Genomic DNA, 22939 nt, shown 5'->3' with positions numbered 1-22939 from the left:
TAAAGTTGTGTATATGTGTAAGAAGGGTCCTGAACCTAAAAGTATGAATATGACTTTTTTGCTATAAGTTGAAAGGTGGCTACACTGAGCCACAGCGCCAGAGATCGCGCTAGAGAGCATTGTTCCGCCGCCTCCACTGGCAGTGATTATTGAGATGTCGTGGTGGGCAGTGCTTGGGGAGAGCTCGTGGTAGTCAGTGCCTGTCGAGGACTCGTAGTAGTCAGTGTGTGTTGAGATGTGCTAGTGGGCAGTGTTTGTCGAGATGTTGTTCCATGTTTTATGCAGTTGTTTGATGGGATAGACAGCAGATGGTTCGAATGGAAATACTGTAATGATCAGAGTGCTTTTCGTCAATATATATGAAGGTAAAATATTATGTGTTTTTTTCATTATTTCAGTGTCTTAAATAATGCGTCATTACAGGTTCAGTCAACAAAGCATCTGGCTTGTGTTCTGGGATTAGAGTGTAATTCTGGTTTTCTTGAGTAATTATGGTATTTCTATTTCCTTTAATTAATTCAGTATAAATGATATTTAAAATTTCTTGTGTTGTTGAAGAAGAACCGTGCCAGATGCGTACGTTGAGTCATACTTCCACACACAGAACAGTTACACTTGTGCTTTGGTTTCGTAGGTTTTATAGTTGCTGGGGACTTAATTAATTAATTGAGTTAATGAAAATTTCCATTTCATTCTTTGTTGTTGTTCTATGCAGTCAGATTGCGTAATAATACTAGTCAGGGCCAACCGTTTACGAGACTTCGTAATCGGACAAACAGCTATTAAATCAAAAAATTAAAATTATTTGCATTCTATTTTAATTAAGCCCCCATGCACGTGGCGACCGCTGCTTCGGATCGTCCCTTGGAATTTTTCTGATTGTAGAAATAGTAGACAGTAGGATTGTTGTAGTAATTTGTAGTTTAGTAATTGTAGTCTATATTGCATGTGTAGATTTGGTAATTGTCATTCTTCTAATGGTATTTTTTTTTTTTTGCAAAATTTCATTTCTGTTGTTTTGTCTACGGGTTTGACAATTTAGTGCAATTATTTCAATAGTTCGTTAATCGTGTTTGAGGGAAACATTTCGTGTGAATGGTATTGTTGGAGATGAGGAGTCATTGTGTGTAATTCGTACAGTGACGAGTTTTGTATTTGTAAATGATTACGCGATCGATGAAAAAGGCAAAAATGATGGATAGTCAGAATGACGAAATTGTTGACATGGCGAGCTCGCCAACACAGGAGAACAGTATGTTGAATAATGAAATTGAAAACAATGTAATAAGTCGGGAAAATAGTCCGGAACCATTAAAAATTTTTCTCAATCAGAAAATTCACAGAATACGAGATTAACGATAGAAGATTCTGGAATAGTATCGAACACAGATAGCTTTACAGCCATGACGAAAGAAACTGGTTTTGCGGGAAATGTTAGGGGCGAAAGGAATTTCGAACAAGTTAATACAGAGCAGTTGATGGGTGTAATATTAAATTTGGCATCTGAATTTAAAACACAGATGGGAACAATGGAAACACGGTTTGACTCACTGGGATCACAAATAGGAACAATTAAAACCGAGATGGGAACTTTGGGATCTGAATTAAAAACAGTGGGATCACAAATAGGAACAATTAAAACTGATATGGGAACAATGGAAACACGTTTTGACTCACTGGGATCACAGTTAGGATCTGAATTGAAAACAATGGAAACACGGTTAGATTCGCGAATAGGGATATGTTTCAAAAACATGAAGGATGAATTAAAGAAAGAGATTAGAGAGGAAGTACAACCGATTTTGAATGCTCACAATAATAGATTAATTGCAGTAGAGATTAGACAAAGGGAACATGATAGAGAACAGGAAGAAAGAGATCGCGTGATAGTACAAAAATTTTCAGAGTTAAATTTACAACGTGCACACGATAAGGAAGAAATATTTGAGAGAATCGAGGAATCCGTACCAAATGACAGAATAAATAATCTAACACAACAATATGAACAGTTAACTACCAAATGTGTCAACACTGAAACCCGAGTCGCGACACTTACGGAAGACGTAAGTAAACAGAAAGAAAAAATAGGTGACTTATCGGAAAGAGTTGAGGAGATTTCTGATAAATTGACAAATCTTAGTTTACATGGGGACAGATATTCGGATGATACAGCTCCATTGCCATTTGCGGAAACTGAAAAGTCCCAGAACATAAATAAACATGTTGAAAATCAGGGAAAATTTAATGAACGCGTTAAAAGGGAAGTTGAGGCATTACGGAAGCAAGTCAAACAAATTGAAGGCGAAATCGTAGGAAAAGACAGCAAAAGAAATTTAGAATCACAGATACCAGGGGGGTTTGAAGAAAGTAATTTGTTTCATTTACGGGATGCAACAAGAGAGCGCCAGACGCGCGAACTTGACAATAATCAACACTGGGACTGGGACAGACGCGGTAGGTCTTTGTCGCCACGAGGCGAAAACTTTGACTATAAACACTTTTTGACTGTTCGGAAATTTAAGATCTTCCGCAATTCTAAGAATGACATACATCCATGTGCATGGTTAGATCAATTTATGTACGCACTTCCACCAAACTGGCCACTAAGTCACAAACTGGAATTTATGTGTGGATATTTAGAAAACGAACCGGCGACGCGGATGCGCGCACTCATTAGAGATTGTAATAATCTGAATGATTTTTATCATGCATTTCTATCGGCATATTGGTCCGAAAACACACAAAACAGAGTCAAACATAGTCTGATTATGCAGCGTAATTTTAAACAGTCTGAGTTCCGCACACCGGCAGAATACTTTGAATACATGATTCGAAAGAATCAGTTCCTGTCCAACCCTTATAGCTCGACTGAATTAATTCGCATTTGTTTAACTAAGCTGCCACAATCCATACGACAAATTGCTTTAGCCGGAAGATGTAAAGACGACATTGAGACTTTTAAGACTTTGTTACAAGAACTTGAGTATGACAACGACGACGGGACTTCTTGTAACTTTTTCAGTAACAGTAATTACGATAGATTTTCAGAGAAAAGGGATAGTGATCGGAACGGGCGTTATATGGGTAATTTTGAGAATGACAGACGTAACAGACAGGACAATAGATACCAGCCTTATGACAATAACAGACGTTCTAACAGAAATTACACAGACAATTATAATAACGGTAATTCTTACCGGAATGATCAATCATACGGAAACAGTAATCGGTATCATCAAGATAGAAATTATTCATACAATAATAGAAACTCTTACTACAGAAATAACCAGGGTAGTAGGTCTAACAATAATTTCAGAAGTGACAGTCGAAATTATACAAGAAGTAGTTATGCAGACAGACAGGAAAACAGAAATTTTAATAACAGACACAACCAAGAATTTGCATCTAACAGACAGGAAGGACCTAATTGGCACCCTCCGCGTGACAGAAATTCAGAGAGACAAGTGGAAATAGTAGAAATTGATCCGCGAAATGACGGGAATAATCAAAGACGTGACGCAAACAATCGACCATGACTTGCAGCTTCGGCTTCTGGCAGCAATATAGACGGTTCAGAAAGTAATGACACTACAACTTTACACTACGTACGCCTGGAAGATATGAGAGACATTTTGCTAGGCGAAAAGGAAAATAATGTAGACGCATTTTTACATCCTGTTATTGAAGTATGTGTGGGTAAGAATAAGTTCACTGCAGTTTTAGATTCTGGGAGCCCATTGAACGTCGTTAGTGAATCAGTTTTTCGTATATGTGAAAGAACTATTGCCTGTCCTGTGTTACCTATTTCTAAAACTACAATTCGAGGAGCGATTTCTGGAAAAGGTGTGGAAGTTAAACAACAGACCAACCTAAATTTCGTTTGTCAAGGATACGAATTGTCTGCTAATTTTATTATTGTTCCATTACTCAGTACACAGATTATATTAGGTATGGAGTTTCTTAATTTTGAACTTTAAAGAAGGAAGTGTGAATTTGACTGTTGCGGGAATGCCGAAATGTTTGAAATTTTTCGAGTGTTTAGCAAGATCTGAATCAGATACAAAATGTTTAAGGTTTCTTACTTCTGATGTTTTCGTTGAGCATTATGACGACAGTGTGTTTATTCATGACAATGACAATAGATACAGAGACGCGATGGAGGATGTAATTAGTAGCGAAGAATTAATTAATGAAAAGGTTAAGAAAGCTGAAGTGCCAGATGACGTTGCAAGAGAAGAGCTGCACCATATTTTGACTTCACATGCTACAGTGTTTAGTCATCACACAGGAACTATACAAGGCTTACAATATTTATTTAAAGTAAAAGAACACACACCATTTCGCGGGAAAACGTACGCTATTCCTTTGGCTTACAGAGACAAGGTTAAGAATGAACTTCAATACATGTTAGATCAGGGCATTATTGAGCCAGCAGTCAGCCCTTATACCAGCCCATTACACGTTGTTCTTAAAAAGGATGGGTCAATTCGTTTGGTTCTGGACTCCAGACAGATAAATAATATTATTATTCCTGAAACTGACCGTCCACAAAATTTAGATGAACTTCTTCAACATTTCCATGGAATTAAAGTTTTATCCACGATTGATATGCGCGCAAGTTTTTGGCAAATAGAACTCCACCCTGATTGTAGAAAATATACTGCCTTTTTAGCCTTTGGTAACTGTTACCAGTTTCGGAAATTACCGTTTGGACTTACTGTATCTTCTGCAGCATTCATTCGTAGTTTAAATGAAATTTTACCTGTTTATCTTCGTGACAATATTACTTCATATGTTGACGACATTCTTATTGCTAAACGTTCTTGGAGTGAGCATAACAAAATTTTGGATTCATTATTACGTATTTTTGCACGAGTTGGCATGACAGTGAACTTGGAAAAATCTGAATTTGGTCGTTCTCAGGTGAAATTTCTCGGTCACATTATTTCTACAGAAGGTATTCTTCCTGATCCAGAGAAACTAGACGCTATTCGTAATTATGCTGTTCCTTCCCAAAAACGTGATGTTCGTAGTTTCCTTGGTGTCTGTAATTTTCTTAGACGCTTTGTTAGATTGGACAATTTGGCCACACCCCGTTTTTGCGAACTATCTGGAAAGTTCTTTTTAAACGAAAATCGGTCGACAACTCTGTTTGGTTAGTTTGTATTCCTGATGAGTGTGTCAATAAATTGATTTGGTACACACATTTCAGTTATGCGCACTTTGGTCCCAGAAAATGCTTTCATAAATTACGAGAAAATTGCTACTTCAGTAATATGGAAAAACGTATTCGATCTGTTCTTGCCAAATGGAAATTATGTCAAAAGGCTAAGCCGCCAACTATTTCTCACAGGGCACCGTTGTTTCCTATCATTCCAGCGAAATTAAAGGACATGGCTGCAGTCGATTTGTTCGGTCCAGTGGTTCGTTCTAGTAATGGTTTTGCGTACATTTTGGTAGCAGTGGAATTGACATCAAAATACGTGTGTTTTACACCTTTACGCAAAGCAACAGCTCGTTCAGTATCTAATGCTTTCATCAAACATTTTCTTAAAGAAGTTGGTCATGTTGATAAGGTTATATCAGATAATGGATCACAGTTTCGATCTAAAATTTGGCTTCGTACTCTACGGCGTCGTAAGATTAAACCAATTTTTATTTCACTTTTTCACCCTCAATCTATGCTTCAGAGAGATGGATGAAGGAAATCAATAAATTGTGCCGTCTTTGTTGTCATCAGAATCACAGAACTTGGGATCAGTATCTTCATATTTTTCAAAACATTCTGAATGAACTTCCTAATGACTCAACTTCTTTACCGCCTCTATTGATATTAAAAAATAAAGTACCAACAAATCGCATTTCTGAAATCGTTCCTTTTCCGCCTTCACGGAAACTGCAGCATTCTGAAGTTGTCAACCTGGCTCTACGAAATATTGCGTCTGCGGCTGCAAGAAGAGAGAAATCAGCTAAACGTCCTGGTCGTTTAAAAATTTTGTCAGTTGGTCAAAAGGTGTTAATTAAGTCTCATCGTTTGTCTCATAAAGGAAAAGGCTTATGTCGCAAATTTTTTCTGCTTTATAACGGTCCATATAGGATTCGCAAAATTATTCATGATAACACTGTTGAAGTAGAAACTCTTAAATCTCGGCGCTCTAAGGGAATACATCATATATCGAACGTAAAAATTTTTGTGGAATGACATACTTTAGAGAAACTAACAGCTACATGTAAACATGCAGAGAATACAAGGATACCGCGCCGTGTTCTGGCGGCGGCGCGTACTCAAAGCAACAGTGAAGTCTGCGCGCCGCACAAGGCAGTCGTTGACCGCAAACAATCACTTTCTACGTCACGCGCCTACAGCTGATCGAGCGCTCAGTGCGAATGCACTGACAGGCGTAAACAAATACACAGTCTAATTTCTCCGACTAAATTCTGTATAAAGCTATGGTGACTTTATAAATTATGTTATTAACGTTCAGTATTTTTCAGGATACGGTTGTGTAAAATATTTAAGACCTTCAGGTAAATTCTGTGCGTGTCCGACGTTAAGACGACTTGCTATGGAGAAAATTTCAGGAAGAATGTAATTTCGGAGAAAAAAAAGTAATAAACTAAAAAGGGTAACTATTAATTGAGTTTATTTTTCAGGTAACATATTTCCACTTAGGTACGTACTTTAGACGTAATTTGCTGCTTGCGATTACGTGACTCATACTTTGTGCTAAATTTCATGTTCTATGAATTTACTTGTGAAGCGACGTGCTTGTGTACATTTACTGATTTTGACGATGATTGATTAATGAACAGGCTTGTTATTTATATATATTATGCATCGCTTGGCTGCACTGCTTTTTCACTGATGTCATATTTTTCTATTATGTGCCTGCTGTGCTTATTTATTTAAATTATAATTGTCACCTGATTAATTGTGCTGACTGTGGTTATGTATGTAGGTTACACTTTGTGATTTATCTGCTTGCGCCTTCATGTTTACTTATTAAGATTACATATGAACATTTATTTGTTTATGCTGAATGATGCTAATGACTTGTTTATTACGTAAGATATATGTTTGCTGCTGTGCGTATGGATTGCATATTTATACACTTCTGATTTGTTGTCATAACTACTCTTCAATTTAGAATATAGAAATGCTGATATACTGTGTACGAACATAGAGTTTAGGTTACACTGTGGTATTAATTATAGATTGTTTGCTTGGCAGAGCCTCGTTGTAGGGATTGTGCTGCATCCACTTGTTGACATTCTGTTCTCTACTGGTATATTTACTCGCTATTGCATGTTTTGCTTACGCTCAGTGCTTTATATTTTTAAGATAGGAAAATGATCTACTATAATTCTACAAACGACATTAGTACGAGAAACTTCATAGAAGTCACATGAGCTGGAGGTTTTATGGAAGCTGTATAAATTTATGCTAATAGGAAGGAAGATAACGACATGACATACCAACACTAGGTTTAGACCATCGACAGTTATTACACTGCATTTTTCGTGAGTAATTGAAATAGGAAGTGACACTTGACACAAGAAATACTCCACATGTTTGCTTCTGCCATGATTCTTGAAGTGGTGTACACACTGTGAAATATTATGATCATTCACACTCCATAATCGTAATTAATTACTGAGAGTTATTCGAACTAAGTCTGTTCGAGGTCATGTACGCATTTCTTTTATTTAATGATGGACAAGGTAAACAAAATGTATCTTATAATTTATAATGAGTAGCAGATTTGGATCAGATGGATTACACGAGAGGTTGTGTGTTGACATTGTGTCTTCGGATTGTATGAGTTGATGAATTGAGGTTTGCATTAGGATTTTGTCTGCATTTGTTCGAGGAGACTGACTAGAGGAAAGAGTTGTTATGGAAGTGAAATGATATTGGCAATGAGGTTATATATATCGACGTATTGAAGAGGTATGATTGAGGTATTGAGATTATGTGAAGTTGATGATTATTGGAGTTTTCGTGGACAAGAGGTAAGGTAAATGATATTGATGATCGACGTATTGAAGAGGTATTATTGAAGTATTGAGATTATGTGATGCTGACGATTATTGGAGTTTTGGTGGATAAGAGGTGAAGTAAGTGAGGAGCATATTTTTTTTGCTGGTCTATATGGAACAAGGAGGATAAAGATGGCAGACTAGAACACTCAAGTAGAAGGAAGATTGTCTACACACACACTTTGTTAAATCACTAAGCAGTATATACTTTTTTTGAAGAGAGGAAGTATTTGCATATCTTGGCTCACTGACAGTTGTTCAGCAACCGTACATTTTGATCTGGCTTGGCAAACATTGGTCTTGACATGATGACTATGACGTTGACTAACTATTATTGACTGTTATACATTGCTGCCACTACTACTTGATACACATGATGAGCATAAAATTTTGACAGAATTGCATTTACACAGTTAACACTATTCAATTACACAGTAGCACTAATGTGGATGAAAGATGAGTGAGTGTGTTTTGTGTGTTTTCCTTTTATAATCCCAGAGAAGTGATCCCAACCTATCTCCTAAATATTATTTTACTTGTTTGTTGTGGCTTGCACTGACACCCATAAATATTATAGGTTTACTGGTATTTGTGTATTGTAATAGTTAATAGGACAATTATCTGATATCATTTGTGTGTTTATTATGATTTGTATGTTTAGTGTAAAAGCATTGTATGTGTATTCAAACTATTGTTCATGCCTGAACTGTCTGATTAGTGATGGTGCTGCACTTTTCAACATGATGTGTGACATTTAGTCATGTTTAATTTCTGCTGATGAACAGTGTGATTAGTGAAAGTGAATATTATGGACTGCGTCTTCAATTTTTGTGGTCCTGTCCTCCTCAGTTGCGCGTAATACTACGGTATATATATAATTTTCACTTATGGACCGTCTGACAGCAACTGAATAAAACACAATTTTAGTGCCATACGCGTTTCGCCTTTATTTTCTGCAAGGCATCATCAGTGGCCTGGAATATGTACATATGTTAGCTATTTTATTTACATTTTTGTCACTGTGCCTATAGGTTATAAACAGTTCTGGTGGTTTGTATTTCCTATTAAATAATAATGTTTTGAACTGTACTTACAGGTTGCGTAGACAGTTTCTTACATATTACGCTCCTGTTGCATTTTTGGTGTTGTTCTTCTTCCTATGAGCGCCGATTTGCTGTTTTTTCCACATTCCACAGCACTATGCACTGAATGCTTGTTTTTATGCAATGTTTTGGTTTCTGTTGCCGACTGTCAAATGTTTTTGCCAAAGATCGAATATTACTGCCAAATTTATGAGTGTAACTATTGAAGTATCTGTGGTCTTCTTAGTTACAATAGTTACACTCATAAGTTTGGCAGTAATATTCGATCTTTGGCAAAAACATTTGACAGTCGGCAACAGAAACCAAAACATTGCATAAAAACAAGCATTCAGTGCATAGTGCTGTGGAATGCGGAAAAAACAGCAAATCGGCGCTCATAGGAAGAAGAACAACACCAAAAATGCAACAGGAGCGTAATATGTAAGAAACTGTCTACGCAACCTGTAAGTACAGTTCAAAACATTACTACTTAATAGGAAATACAAACCACCAGAACTGTTTATAACCTATAGGCACAGTGACAAAAATGTAAATAAAATAGCTAACATATGTACATATTCCAGGCCACTGATGATGCCTTGCAGAAAATAAAGGCGAAACGCGTATGGCACTAAAATTGTGTTTTATTCAGTTGCTGTCAGACGGTCCATAAGTGAAAATTATATATATACCGTAGTATTATGGACTGCGGTCTGCACCTGTTCAACATTGCTGGTGCCACTGATGGAACTGCTTATACTGAAACGGTGTTACTTGTTGATGTCTGCACCTGCTCAACATTGCTGGGTGCCACTGATGGACTGCTTCTACCGAAATGATGTCACTTGTTGGTGTCAGCACCTGCTCAACATTGCTGGGTGCCACTGGTGGACTGTTTCTACTGAAAAGATGTCACCTGTTGCTGTGTGCACCTGCTCAACATTGCTGGTGCAACTAATGGAACTGCTTATACTGAAATGGTGTTACTTGTTGGTGTCTGCACCTATTCAACATTACTGGGTGCCACTGATGGACTGTTTCTACTGAAAAAATGTCACTTGTTGGTTTTTGCACCTATTGACCATTGCTGGGTGCTACTGCTGGAACTGTCAACTGCTTATTCTTGAGCTATGGAAAGCTTTTATGTGAATATTTGTATAAACTGATTTTTTTGTGTATTACTGTTTGTGAAAAGTTATGAGACTCTTACCTGCACATATTCGTCATTGCTGACGCTATTGATTGAACTGTTTAACCACATAATACTTGTGTAAACTGTTATGTAAAGTCACATGTATGAAGGAATTTGTATTGCTTACTGTATTTTATATATTAGGTTATTGAAAGGTCAGTGCAAAGCCAAAATTTTATCTAGTTATATGATATTTACGTATTAATATTATCTTTTATTTTTGTCTGTATTTTTTTGACGAATTTGGTGGTATTTTCACCACCAATGCTGGCAAAAATACCATCAAATTCTAGCCGTGGAGGAAGGGCATATGAAAGGTGGCTACACTGAGCCACAGCGCCAGAGATCGCGCTAGAGAGCATTGTTCCGCCGCCTCCACTGGCAGTGATTATTGAGATGTCGTGGTGGGCAGTGCTTGGGGAGAGCTCGTGGTAGTCAGTGCCTGTCAAGGACTCGTAGTAGTCAGTGTGTGTTGAGATGTGCTAGTGGGCAGTGTTTGTCGAGATGTTGTTCCATGTTTTATGCAGTTGTTTGATGGGATAGACAGCAGATGGTTCGAATGGAAATACTGTAATGATCAGAGTGCTTTTCGTCAATATATATGAAGGTAAAATATTATGTGTTTTTTTCATTATTTCAGTGTCTTAAATAATGCGTCATTACAGGTTCAGTCAACAAAGCATCTGGCTTGTGTTCTGGGATTAGAGTGTAATTCTGGTTTTCTTGAGTAATTATGGTATTTCTATTTCCTTTAATTAATTCAGTATAAATGATATTTAAAATTTCTTGTGTTGTTGAAGAAGAACCGTGCCAGATGCGTACGTTGAGTCATACTTCCACACACAGAACAGTTACACTTGTGCTTTGGTTTCGTAGGTTTTATAGTTGCTGGGGACTTAATTAATTAATTGTGTTAATGAAAATTTCCATTTCATCCTTTGTTGTTGTTCTATGCAGTCAGATTGCGTAATAATACTAGTCAGGGCCAACCGTTTACGAGACTTCGTAATCGGACAGACAGCTACCAAAAATTAAAATTATTTGCATTATATATTAATTAAGCCCACATGCAAAGTCACATGGTAAAATCTTCGTCTGTATGACTTGCGTTTACTGACGGGGATAGAAAAATGGTTGACTTCTTAGAGATAGAAAAATAATTTAGTGATATCGAAAATTATATGTGCCCACAGTCTGTGGGTGATTGTCGATGCAATCGTTAGTCACAGCACACAAAGGGGATTTAAATTAGCGAGAGATTTCCAAAGGGTTATTTCCTAGTGCGATATTTCGTGATTATGGTTGGCTTTACGATCTAGAAAAATCTTGCTTTAGGTCGGTATGTAGGAGGCAGTGGGCTTCTCTGATGATCTGACCCGGAAGAAACTATTCTTCTTTTATGCTTTGACCGTGAAATAGGAAATTTAAAGACTGCAAGCTCTTTAAAGGAGCGAGAGTTGTGCTCGCTTAATTTTTACGTAAGCGCGAGCGGCTGTTTCCAAACAGTCCAAACCACTCAGGAATTAACCCGTTTTCACTTACCTTCTTTTAAAGCCTTGAAGAACAGCTAAACTCTTTCGCCTTCTCAAGGCCAATAACAATCGTGTACATCGATTTCTTCACTTAAATCGTTATTATTAATTAATGAACGGACGTACTCCCTTCTGCCCAAGCTCTATTCCATGCTAAAAACGCAACGATATCAGAATGTGACAAAACAAGACCAACCTTAACATATCTGCTGTTTTTTACAGAGATCTTAACATTCCATCGAGCACCGAAATTATTTATTGTAATTCTTCAACATTCATTACTAGGACTCAAATTTTTGGGTTCAGTAATAATAATCATCATCATCTTGGACAGTTTCCAGCCACTGGCTGGGTCTGTCGGGAACACAAGCCTCTCCATCGTGTTGAGTCTTTCCACCATTCCCCCTCTTCCACCTTCGTCCAGTTCTCTCCTCTTCTCGTCACACATTCCTTCACTCCCTTCACCCATCTATCTCTTGGTCTTCCTCTGGGCCTCTTCCCCTCCAGTTGCAGATCAAACATCCTCTTTGGAATTCTTCCCTCATCCATTCTCTTCATGTGTCCATACCACTGCAGTCTTGATTTTTCTATCCTGTCCTGTACTGGTTCCTCCTTTAGTCTTTCCCTCACATACACATTTCGCAATCTGTCTCGTCTTGTTACACTCAACCTGCTCCTCTGGAACTTCATTTCACTAGCCTGTATTCTACTTTTGTCGCTTTTGTGCATTACCCATGTCTCACTTCCGTATGTCAATATGGGGACAAAGTAGGTTCGGTATATAATTCCCTTGGATTTCTGTGGCAACTCCTTGCTCCAAATAAGCCCCCTAATGCATTTGTAGAACTGCCCTGCTTTTCTGCACCTTTCATTTATTTCCATTGCGTTTCCCCCCTTACTTTCAGTCATGCTTCCCAGGTACTTGAAGTTCTCTACCACTTGTAGTTTCCCCCCCACAAGTTATATCCACATTTGGCCTATTCTTCTTCCTTGTTGTGACAATTATTTCACTTTTCTTTGCAGAGAAATACACTCCTGGAAATGGAAAAAAGAACACATTGACACCGGTGTGTTAGACCCACCATACTTGCTCCGGACACTGCGAGAGGGCTGTACAAGCAATGATCACACGCACGGCACAGCGGACACACCAGGAACCGCGGTGTTGGCCGTCGAATGGCGCCAGCTGCGCAGCATTTGTGCACCGCCGCCGTCAGTGTCAGCCAGTTTGCCGTGGCATACGGAGCTCCATCGCAGTCTTTAACACTGGTAGCATGCCGCGACAGCGTGGACGTGAACCGTATGTGCAGTTGACGGACTTTGAGCGAGGGCGTATAGTGGGCATGCGGGAGGCCGGGTGGACGTACCGCCGAATTGCTCAACACGTGGGGCGTGAGGTCTCCACAGTACATCGATGTTGTCGCCAGTGGTCGGCGGAAGGTGCACGTGCCCGTCGACCTGGGACCGGACCGCAGCGACGCACGGATGCACGCCAAGACCGTAGGATCCTACGCAGTGCCGTAGGGGACCGCACTGCCACTTCCCAGCAAATTAGGGACACTGTTGCTCCTGGGGTATCGGCGAGGACCATTCGCAACCGTCTCCATGAAGCTGGGCTACGGTCCCGCACACCGTTAGGCCGTCTTCCGCTCACGCCCCAACATCGTGCAGCCCGCCTCCAGTTGTGTCGCGACAGGCGTGAATGGAGGGACGAATGGAGACGTGTCGTCATCAGCGATGAGAGTCGCTTCTGCCTTGGTGCCAATGATGGTCGTATGCGTGTTTGGCGCCGTGCAGGTGAGCGCCACAATCAGGACTGCATACGACCGAGGCACACAGGGCCAACACCCGGCATCATGGTGTGGGGAGCGATCTCCTACACTGGCCGTACACCACTGGTGATCGTCGAGGGGACACTGAATAGTGCACGGTACATCCAAACCGTCATCGAACCCATCGTTCTACCATTCCTAGACCGGCAAGGGAACTTGCTGTTCCAACAGGACAATGCACGTCCGCATGTATCCCGTGCCACCCAACGTGCTCTAGAAGGTGTAAGTCAACTACCCTGGCCAGCAAGATCTCCGGATCTGTCCCCCATTGAGCATGTTTGGGGCTGGATGAAGCGTCGTCTCACGCGGTCTGCACGTCCAGCACGAACGCTGGTCCAACTGAGGCGCCAGGTGGAAATGGCATGGCAAGCCGTTCCACAGGACTACATCCAGCATCTCTACGATCGTCTCCATGGGAGAATAGCAGCCTGCATTGCTGCGAAAGGTGGATATACACTGTACTAGTGCCGACATTGTGCATGCTCTGTTGCCTGTGTCTATGTGCCTGTGGTTCTGTCAGTGTAATCATGTGATGTATCTGACCCCAGGAATGTGTCAATAAAGTTTCCCCTTCCTGGGACAATGAATTCACGGTGTTCTTATTTCAATTTCCAGGAGTGTACATTCCATATTGTGCTGCCGTTGCCTCCCATACATCTAACTGCTCTTGCACCTCCTTCTCGCAATTTCCCCATAACATCAGGTCATCGGCAAAAAGCACTGCTTTCATTTTACGATCTCCAATTGCATCTGATACTTGCTGTAGGATTTCATCCATAACAATAATAAACAATAAAGGCGAAAGTGCACTTCCCTGTCGCAGCCCATTTTCCAGCTTGAACCATGCAGTACGTTCCCTCCCCACTTTTACACAACTCTCACTTCCCTCATACATTTTTCTGACTTTTCGTGTTATCTCTTCATCTATCCCTTTTGCGTTCAGCACATCCCAGAGCTTGTCCCTACAGATACTGTCATACGCCTTCTCAATATCTAAAAAGACCATGATTAAGTCCTTCCCGTACTCATAAATCCAACCCCTCGTCCAAGTCGTGGGAGATGGGCAACGGCACAAAGTAGGGGACTGCCTATAGGGGCGATGTACTGCGGGGACTTCGTGTGCCCCAGGACCGCTACGGTAGCTGGGAAGGCCCTATGGGAACCCTGAAACGTGACGGCTAACGGGGCTCTGGTGAAGCTGCGATAGGCCTAGCAAGCCAGTAGTGGATAAATCAACTGCTTTTAAAAAGGGAACATGCCTCGGATCACGGAACTGATTTCAGTAATAATGAAAAATTTAAAACAGTTATGGAATAAGAAATAATTAAAAACAATAAATAGTTTCTTTCGAAATTTTAAAATATAAAATACCAGACCAGATTACGATAATTTCAAAAGTTGAGCACGAAGTGCCCCTTACCCCCACCCCTTGATATTCTAAGACTAATTTCTACTCGAAGCTCTGTCTGAAAATGCATATGGTCAGGATACAGTTTCTGTAAGTGCTGGCTCCCACCTAAAAATATTTAACTGGATAATGTAACTGTTTTTCTCTGACTAACGAATGTCTCCTGAGCGTAAAGTAAAAGGAAGAATGAAGCTAAAGAAGCACCATATGATTGTAATAGAGTTTTTCACTACCTCTCGATAACGTACGTGCTGTTTTTGTGGCAATAAATGACCTCTGTTTGTGGGGATAGCATTATGCAAAATCTTACATTGTTGAACAGCTACGTTACACTGATGTCTTAGGAACATTTCAGGTACGTCTAGGAAAGAACATAAAAATTTGATTACAAGACGATGTGAATGATTCAGAAAATATTTAGTTTTGAAAATAGTTGTTCCTCTAACAACTCCCTGTATTGAAGTCGAGCAGAACATCCTGTATTAACCTTCAAAGTAAATATTAAGAAAACATTTATTTCTGAAAACTGTTGTTTAAGTTATAACTTCCTGACTTGTAGTAGAGCAGAGTATTCTCTACTGTCCTTCAAAGCCAAGCTAGTTCAGTACAGCAGAAATCGTTTGTATGTACGTCTGGTGTACACGACAGATGAATTGGTTAACGTCAGTTTCATTAACAAGAGGACCTATTTTAAAATCCGAGGAAGGTTTTTCCAGCGGATGTGTGGTAACAGCGCTGTTGATCCAGTAAAGACACAACACATTCCATTCCCCTTCGATGACAACAGATCTTCTGCGTCGCCTGCAATTACTTTGATGTCGTTGGAATGCTAAACGCATATAAAGAAACACAAAAAATATTCTAAAAGTAGAAAGAGAAATTCATATACGCTATACTGACGATGCGCCACTTTTATTTCATTCATATTATCCTGTGGTATATTTCACATGGAAAAATATTGTAAAAGACGCATTGCAACTGAAATACAGCACTAAAAACAGTTACCACAGTCTTATGTACAAAAGAAGCTGTAGCTAAATGAAATTACTATTTTGAATTAACAGTTGTCACCTTTATTCATTTTAATATTAAGAAATGCCAGCTTACCTTTTATAATAGGTCAGAAGATTATGCAAAGGGAAGACTATAATATCAGTGACATGTTGGGCGCAAATAACTACTCTACAGGTCAGGCACAAATAACTTACGAGAGATAATTTCGTGCTGGCACTACAGATATGTCTTCAATATCGGAATTAAACATTCAGAAACCTCATTACTTTCGTTTCATCGTAAAGAGGACATACCAATCTCAGCACAGCTGATACAGGTGCCAAATAAGAGAAAGAAAATGAAGGAAGAAACCGTGACCCTTGTAGGACCGTTACAACTGTGCGTCTTTTATATCTGCGAGAAGTGTCAACGATTTTGTGCGTGAAACAGTAGCTTTTAAGTGCCAGCTATGGAATTTAATTAAGTCGAAGAAAAGCAAGATGAAAGACGAATCTAACCTCGCAGGATCTCTCTTAGGTACCCTTCACAGCAACGAGTGCTGCTTTCGCTTTTGTGTTTGGAACAGCAGAGTGAAGGTGTCTGCCACCGGAGCCTTCGTGGAGTACAATGTGGGGAATGTCACCAGAACCACGACCCGTTGCCGTGGCATTTCGCGCCTCATCGCTTCCTATGTTTCACCGTGCTCACGGAGGGAGGCTGGAGGTAATAAGACCACAGGAAAAAATAAGAAACAAGTAAAGTACAAGGCAATGGAACAGAGAATGCAAGTGAAATCCATCACTGCTGCTAGGAAAATGGCAGGTTCGTTCTGCAGGGAAACGTATACTTCAGCAATTACTTCAGCTATTCTGAACGTAAAAATAGCAACTCGAATGTAAACATACATTATAAAATCTTCTTTAAGCAAATGGCACCAACGTCTTTTTCTGCATCGCTTAAGTAGTATGCCACAATTTATCATGCTTCATTTGGGCTTTCATTGCACCACTGTGTCAAATTATGCACAAATGTATGATGATAGAGACAGAACGGTGATAGGCCTGACGTTAAGATTATACTCGGAACAAACGACTGTCAATGGAATGATTCAGCACGCTCAGAACATTGAAAAAGAAACTCAAATATTCATTTATTTTCTAATTTTTTTTCCCTGTTGCTCAAACAAACAATTAGGGTGAGTGAACTGAGGCCTTACGTAAACTGCTTTGATCAATTTGACACCAAGGGTCCCTTGCGGGAAAGTCGAATGAAGAATGACAAGGTTCGCTGCGCAAACGTGTGTTACACGTGAATGGTAGCAGAGTTTCACAAGAGAAGATATGGCATATCTGTCGTGCGGACGAAATATCATTCCTGTTGAGTTTCGCATGTTAACAAAGACAATGGAATATCTGAGTGTAGCGACTTCGTTTGAACGAGATAATGTCGAACACTATCTGGGAGTTAAAACCAAGAATCTCTTACATGGACTGATACAATGTTTGCAAATTTGTTGCGAATTTGAAAAGTCCTAATGTACGGTAACTGTTTTTCCGGTTTTACTTTCTCATTACGATAAAAGAACGTGTAGCTACTATGAATCTACCAGTGTCCCTTCCGCACCCATCATATTACTGCACTGGCGATGCGTTGTTACCAACGTCACCTCAGCCGGACGCGGTGCCGTTCGGTTCTAGGCGCTTCAGTCCGGAACCGCGAGACTGCTACGGTCGCAGGTTCGAATCCTGCCTCGGGCATGGATGTGTGTGATGTCCTTAGGTTAGTTACGTTTAAGTAGTTCTAAGTTCCAGGGGACTGATGACCTAAGATGTTAAGTCCCATAGTGCTCAGAGCCAACGTCACCTCATGCTGAGCGTCCACTGTACTTTTCGAAACAAAATTCAGTTGTCACTTGCTCAATAGATATATTTTATTGCACTTCACTGCTTTCGACAATTTAAGTTGTCATATTCGGAAGTTCAATATTGGCTTATAATATTGATATGCACACTTCAAATATGTGACGTATGCTTATCTTTATGAGGCAGTATTGAACATACTAATATGACAGATTATTCTGTTAAGCGCAAAAAAATATTTCTGTTGAGCAGTTGGCGGTTGATTTTCTTTTGAAAAAAATATGCACCACAGTTGGTAGAAAAATAACAGCTATGAACTAAGTCATACGTCCAATGTTTCAAAGGTAACCGCTAACTCTTTTACAGAGAGGAATATTATTATTAATACTTACAAAAGCCTAAGGATGTGAACTTCACTCACGTAAAATCGTAAAATATATCCGCTTAAGGTAGCCCTCTTTTTCTTTTTTTCGCTTAAGGCATTTCCTGGGATGTATACGCTATTGTAGTATTCACCCCAAGTTCGCCAGAAACTCCGTTATCCAGTTACAAGAAATGTGCAAAAAAGTGTCTCCGAAAAGCATTCACAGCAGAAAAAATAGTAGACATCGCAGCTGTTGTGGCAGCATGTAATTTCAACGACGACGTAACAGACATTATGACAATTATAAACGTGAGGGAACCTGAGATTGGACCAACCTATTACAACTTCTGTACAAAAGAGGACGACAGGCGCATCGAGTGAGCAGAGGAATGGATCGCAGAAGCTGCCAAGGAGGCTCAGGGGACCACCATGGCCAAGAAGAAGATGAAGGAGGACCTCCTTTTGTATCTGCGCGGATTGCTGTAAGGTCCATGGATCGCTGACTAGAGGTACGTTTAACTTAACTACATAAATAAAAAGGAAATCAGAATTCTAGACGCATTTTTCAAGAAATTGTAGTTTTCAAACTCACACGGAATATAACCTGAGAACTATATACACGACTTTGATTGTAATTTTATTCTGGAATTTTATACTGAATTCTCTATCAGCGTAAGTAGCCATTTTATGATATCTTTAAAGCTCCATTTCGGCGCACGCTATTATCTCGATGTTATGGGCGAAGAAAGTGATATTTATTTCAACACGTCGCCATTTTGATAGCGCTTAATATTTTGCTATTTTCCTACGTGCTCTGAAAGAAAATATTAAAAATGTTTTATACAAAATTATTTTGTTACAGGTCCAAGCGGAATGCTTCGGGAATTCCCACCCGATGACCAATGTTTCAGCTGCAAGGGGTCCTTCCACCTCGTGCAGCGATTACAGGGACCTTCCATGTAGACGACGAAAGACAAAAATGTTAGGAATCAAACTACATCATCAGATTTAGCATTACTTTTTATTTTACCTGAAAAAATCACGAACGTCACCTATTTTTTATGCGTTCAAAGAGGACTACCCAGGTAAGTATAAAATGACAGTTTTTCGTGTGGTCGTTGTGTGTCCTTAATAGTATGTGCAATAGGTAACGGCGGCATGCCCACGGTAGTGCAAAACTCTCTCAAGCAGTTGTTCACAGCAACGCAAGAACTGCATAACAGAATATTCCACTTTACTGCTGAGTTTGCGTTTAGCATAAAATAATGTGGAAATAAAAAGTGGTATTAAGTTGAACGTGCCCGAATAAAATATTCAAAACGGCAGTAAACTTGTGATAAAACAGCATATACGCCTCTGTTTTATTCAAAGCACAGCATCTGGAAAAACATTTACGGAGTATTACAATGGATGACATAAAGAATTCAATAGTTCACCAAATTTGTCGGTAGCATTAACCTGCACAAGCAGCAGCTGGCTGTAGTTACGAGTGCATCCCTCCGGACCTAAGTGGTTACATTATTTAAAATTTTTTCACGATTGCTGTCACAAAGTTGACTGGGAGGTGAACTACGAGCTCTAGCAAAAACTGGAAAGATCATCTTTAATCACTCATTTTTAGGAACGTATCCCATGTGAATTGTGGGATTTTATATTAAACATATTTTTTCCGGTGGAATAATAAACGAACGACCGTGCTGTGTACTATCATGTAGGACAATAAGCAAAAGGATGAAATGTAATAGCGACAGGCAGCCAAGTCTCATCGGCTGGCACGATGGCTATTCCCGAGCTTAACGTCTGCGCCGGATATATAGATCAACAGCTAGTCACGTGACCTGTTATCAGTTACACAGTATCGTCTGTTTTCGTTTTATCCCAGGAAACTAATATATTTGTAATCAACAGTATCGGTATTTATTTAGATATCGAGTGCTGATGCCTTAACTATCAAAATACACATCGCTGGCATTATAACTGAAACGTGAGTGATTATTTACTTTCACTAGTTTCACTGTGCGATGTTCTTTGGTCTCGTGTTGTGGTTGAGGTCTATGCATTTATAAAAGGCATCCTCAGGGCAGACAAGCGCTGACGGGACGATTTGCCGTGGCAGAGCGAGGACTTCGTGCAGATCGATAGTCAGGTGTTTAGGAAATGTGACACTCACGGAGTCCATCGTAAATAGCTGAAATACTCACTCGGTGAAAACAAGAAGAGTGGAATATTCTTAGAGATTGTTGAGATGGATGTGTGTTATTCTGGCAGTTCCATCTTCCATACATTCAGTAAAAACATGAAAAATATTTTCGATGATTGAGAAAACACAGAGGAAAGGCTTCTGTGCAGAACACTCCTATTATTTGTACAACAGTGCTTCGGAGAATGTTGCTGCAATGCAAACAATATCTCTCAGTATCTTTCCGTTTTAATTTTCTTCCTTTAACGGCCAAGTTATTTTGAGTCATGTAATCCCTCAGAATAAGAGAAGAATTATAGATATAAACAGGAAATTAAACGATTCTACGTCATAGATGGCAGCTGTCGCTGTAATCCGATCGACTTGTATGAAGAAAACTAAACGGAATTAGCAATCTTTATATGCGAGGGTTGGAAGTTCAATTGTGGTAACTATTTATTTACAGCTCGTACAAAATAGATACGTGTTTGAAAGTTTTACTGGCCTTCAGAGTAGTCACCAGCAATGTGTATAACCCGCTGTCAGCGATGTGGAAGTAGTAGGCTACTCTTAGAAGTGCCAGTTGTGTTGAAAGTTCGAGCGACGCGGTCTGTTGCCCGAAGAATTTGTAGCAGTTCTGAAGCGAATGCCGTGAAGTGTTTCCTTCAGTTTAGAAATCGAGTTGAACTCACGAGGGCTCTGTCAGGTGAGTAAAAACATGAAAAATATTTTCGATGATTTAGAAAACACAGCGGAAAGGCTTCTGTGCAGAACACTCCTATTATTTGTACAACAGTGCTTTGGAGAATGTTGCTGCAATGCAAACAATATCTCTCAGTATCTTTCCGTTTTAATTTTCTTCCTTTAACGGCCAAGTTATTTTGAGTCATGTATTTTGCCGGATATAGACTGGGAGACTCAAACGTTCATAACGGGTGGCAGGGACAAAGAACCTGTGAAATTTTTTTAAGTGCTTTATCTGAAAACTACCTTGAGCAGTTAAACAGAGAACCGACTCGTGGCGATAACATATTAGACCTTCTGGTGACAAACAGACCAGAACTATTTGAAATAGTTAACGCAGAACAGGGAATCAGCGATCATAAAGCGGTTACGGCAGCGATGATTTCAGCCGTAAATAGAAATATTAAAAAAGGTTGGAAGATTTTTCTGTTTAGCAAAAGTGACAAAAAGCAGATTACAGAGTACCTGACGGCTCAACACAAAAGTTTTGTCTCAAGTACAGATAGTGTTGAGGATCAGTGGACAAAGTTCAAAACCATCGTACAATATGCGTTAGATGAGTATGTGCCAAGCAAGATCGTAAGAGATGGAAAAGAGCCACCGTGGTACAATAACCGAGTTAGAAAACTGCTGCGGAAGCAAAGGGAACTTCACAGCAAACATAAACATAGCCAAAGCCTTGCAGACAAACAAAAATTACGCGAAGCGAAATGTAGTGTGAGGAGGGCTATGCGAGAGGCGTTCAATGAATTCGAAAGTAAAGTTCTATGTACTGACTTGGCAGAAAATCCTAAGAAATTCTGGTCTTATGTCAAAGCGGTAGGTGGATCAAAACAAAATGTCCAGACACTCTGTGACCAAAATGGTACTGAAACAGAGGATAACAGACTAAAGGCCGAAATACTAAATGTCTTTTTCCAAAGCTGTTTCACATAGGAAGACTGCACTGTAGTTCCTTCTCTAGATTGTCGCACAGATGACAAAATCGTAGAAATCGAAATAGACGACAGAGGGATAGAGAAACAATTAAAATCGCTCAAAAGAGGAAAGGTCGCTGGACCTGATGGGATACCAGTTCTATTTTACACAGAGTACGTGAAGGAACTTGCCCCCCTTCTTGCAGCGGTGTACCGTAAGTCTCTAGAAGAGCGTAGCGTTCCAAAGGATTGGAAAAGGGCACAGGTCATCCCCGTTTTCAAGAAGGGACTTCGAACAGATGTGCAGAACTATAGACCTATATCTCTAACGTTGATCAGTTGTAGAATTTTGGAACACGTATTATGTTCGAGTATAACGACTTTCCTGGAGAGTAGAAATCTACTCTGTAGGAATCAGCATGGGTTTCGAAAAAGACGGTCGTGTGAAACCCAGCTCGCGCTATTTGTCCACGAGACTCAGAGGGCCATAGACACGGGTTCACAGGTAGATACCGTGTTTCTTGACTTACGCAAGGCGTTCGATACAGTTCCCCACAGTCGTTTAATGAACAAAGTAAGAGCATATGGACTATCAGACTAATTGTGTGATTGGATTGAGGAGTTCCTAGATAACAGAACGCAGCATGTCATTCTCAATGGAGGGAAGTCTTCCGAAGTACGAGTGATTTCAGGTGTGCCACAGGGGAGTGTCATGGGACCGTTGCTGTTCACAACATACATAAATGACCTGGTGGATGACATCGGAAGTTCACTGAGGCTTTTTGCAGATGATGCTG

The sequence above is a fragment of the Schistocerca nitens genome, unplaced genomic scaffold (assembly GCF_023898315.1).
Source record: "Schistocerca nitens isolate TAMUIC-IGC-003100 unplaced genomic scaffold, iqSchNite1.1 HiC_scaffold_338, whole genome shotgun sequence".
Lineage (NCBI taxonomy): Eukaryota > Metazoa > Arthropoda > Insecta > Orthoptera > Acrididae > Schistocerca > Schistocerca nitens.
This window is presented reverse-complemented; position numbering follows the sequence as displayed.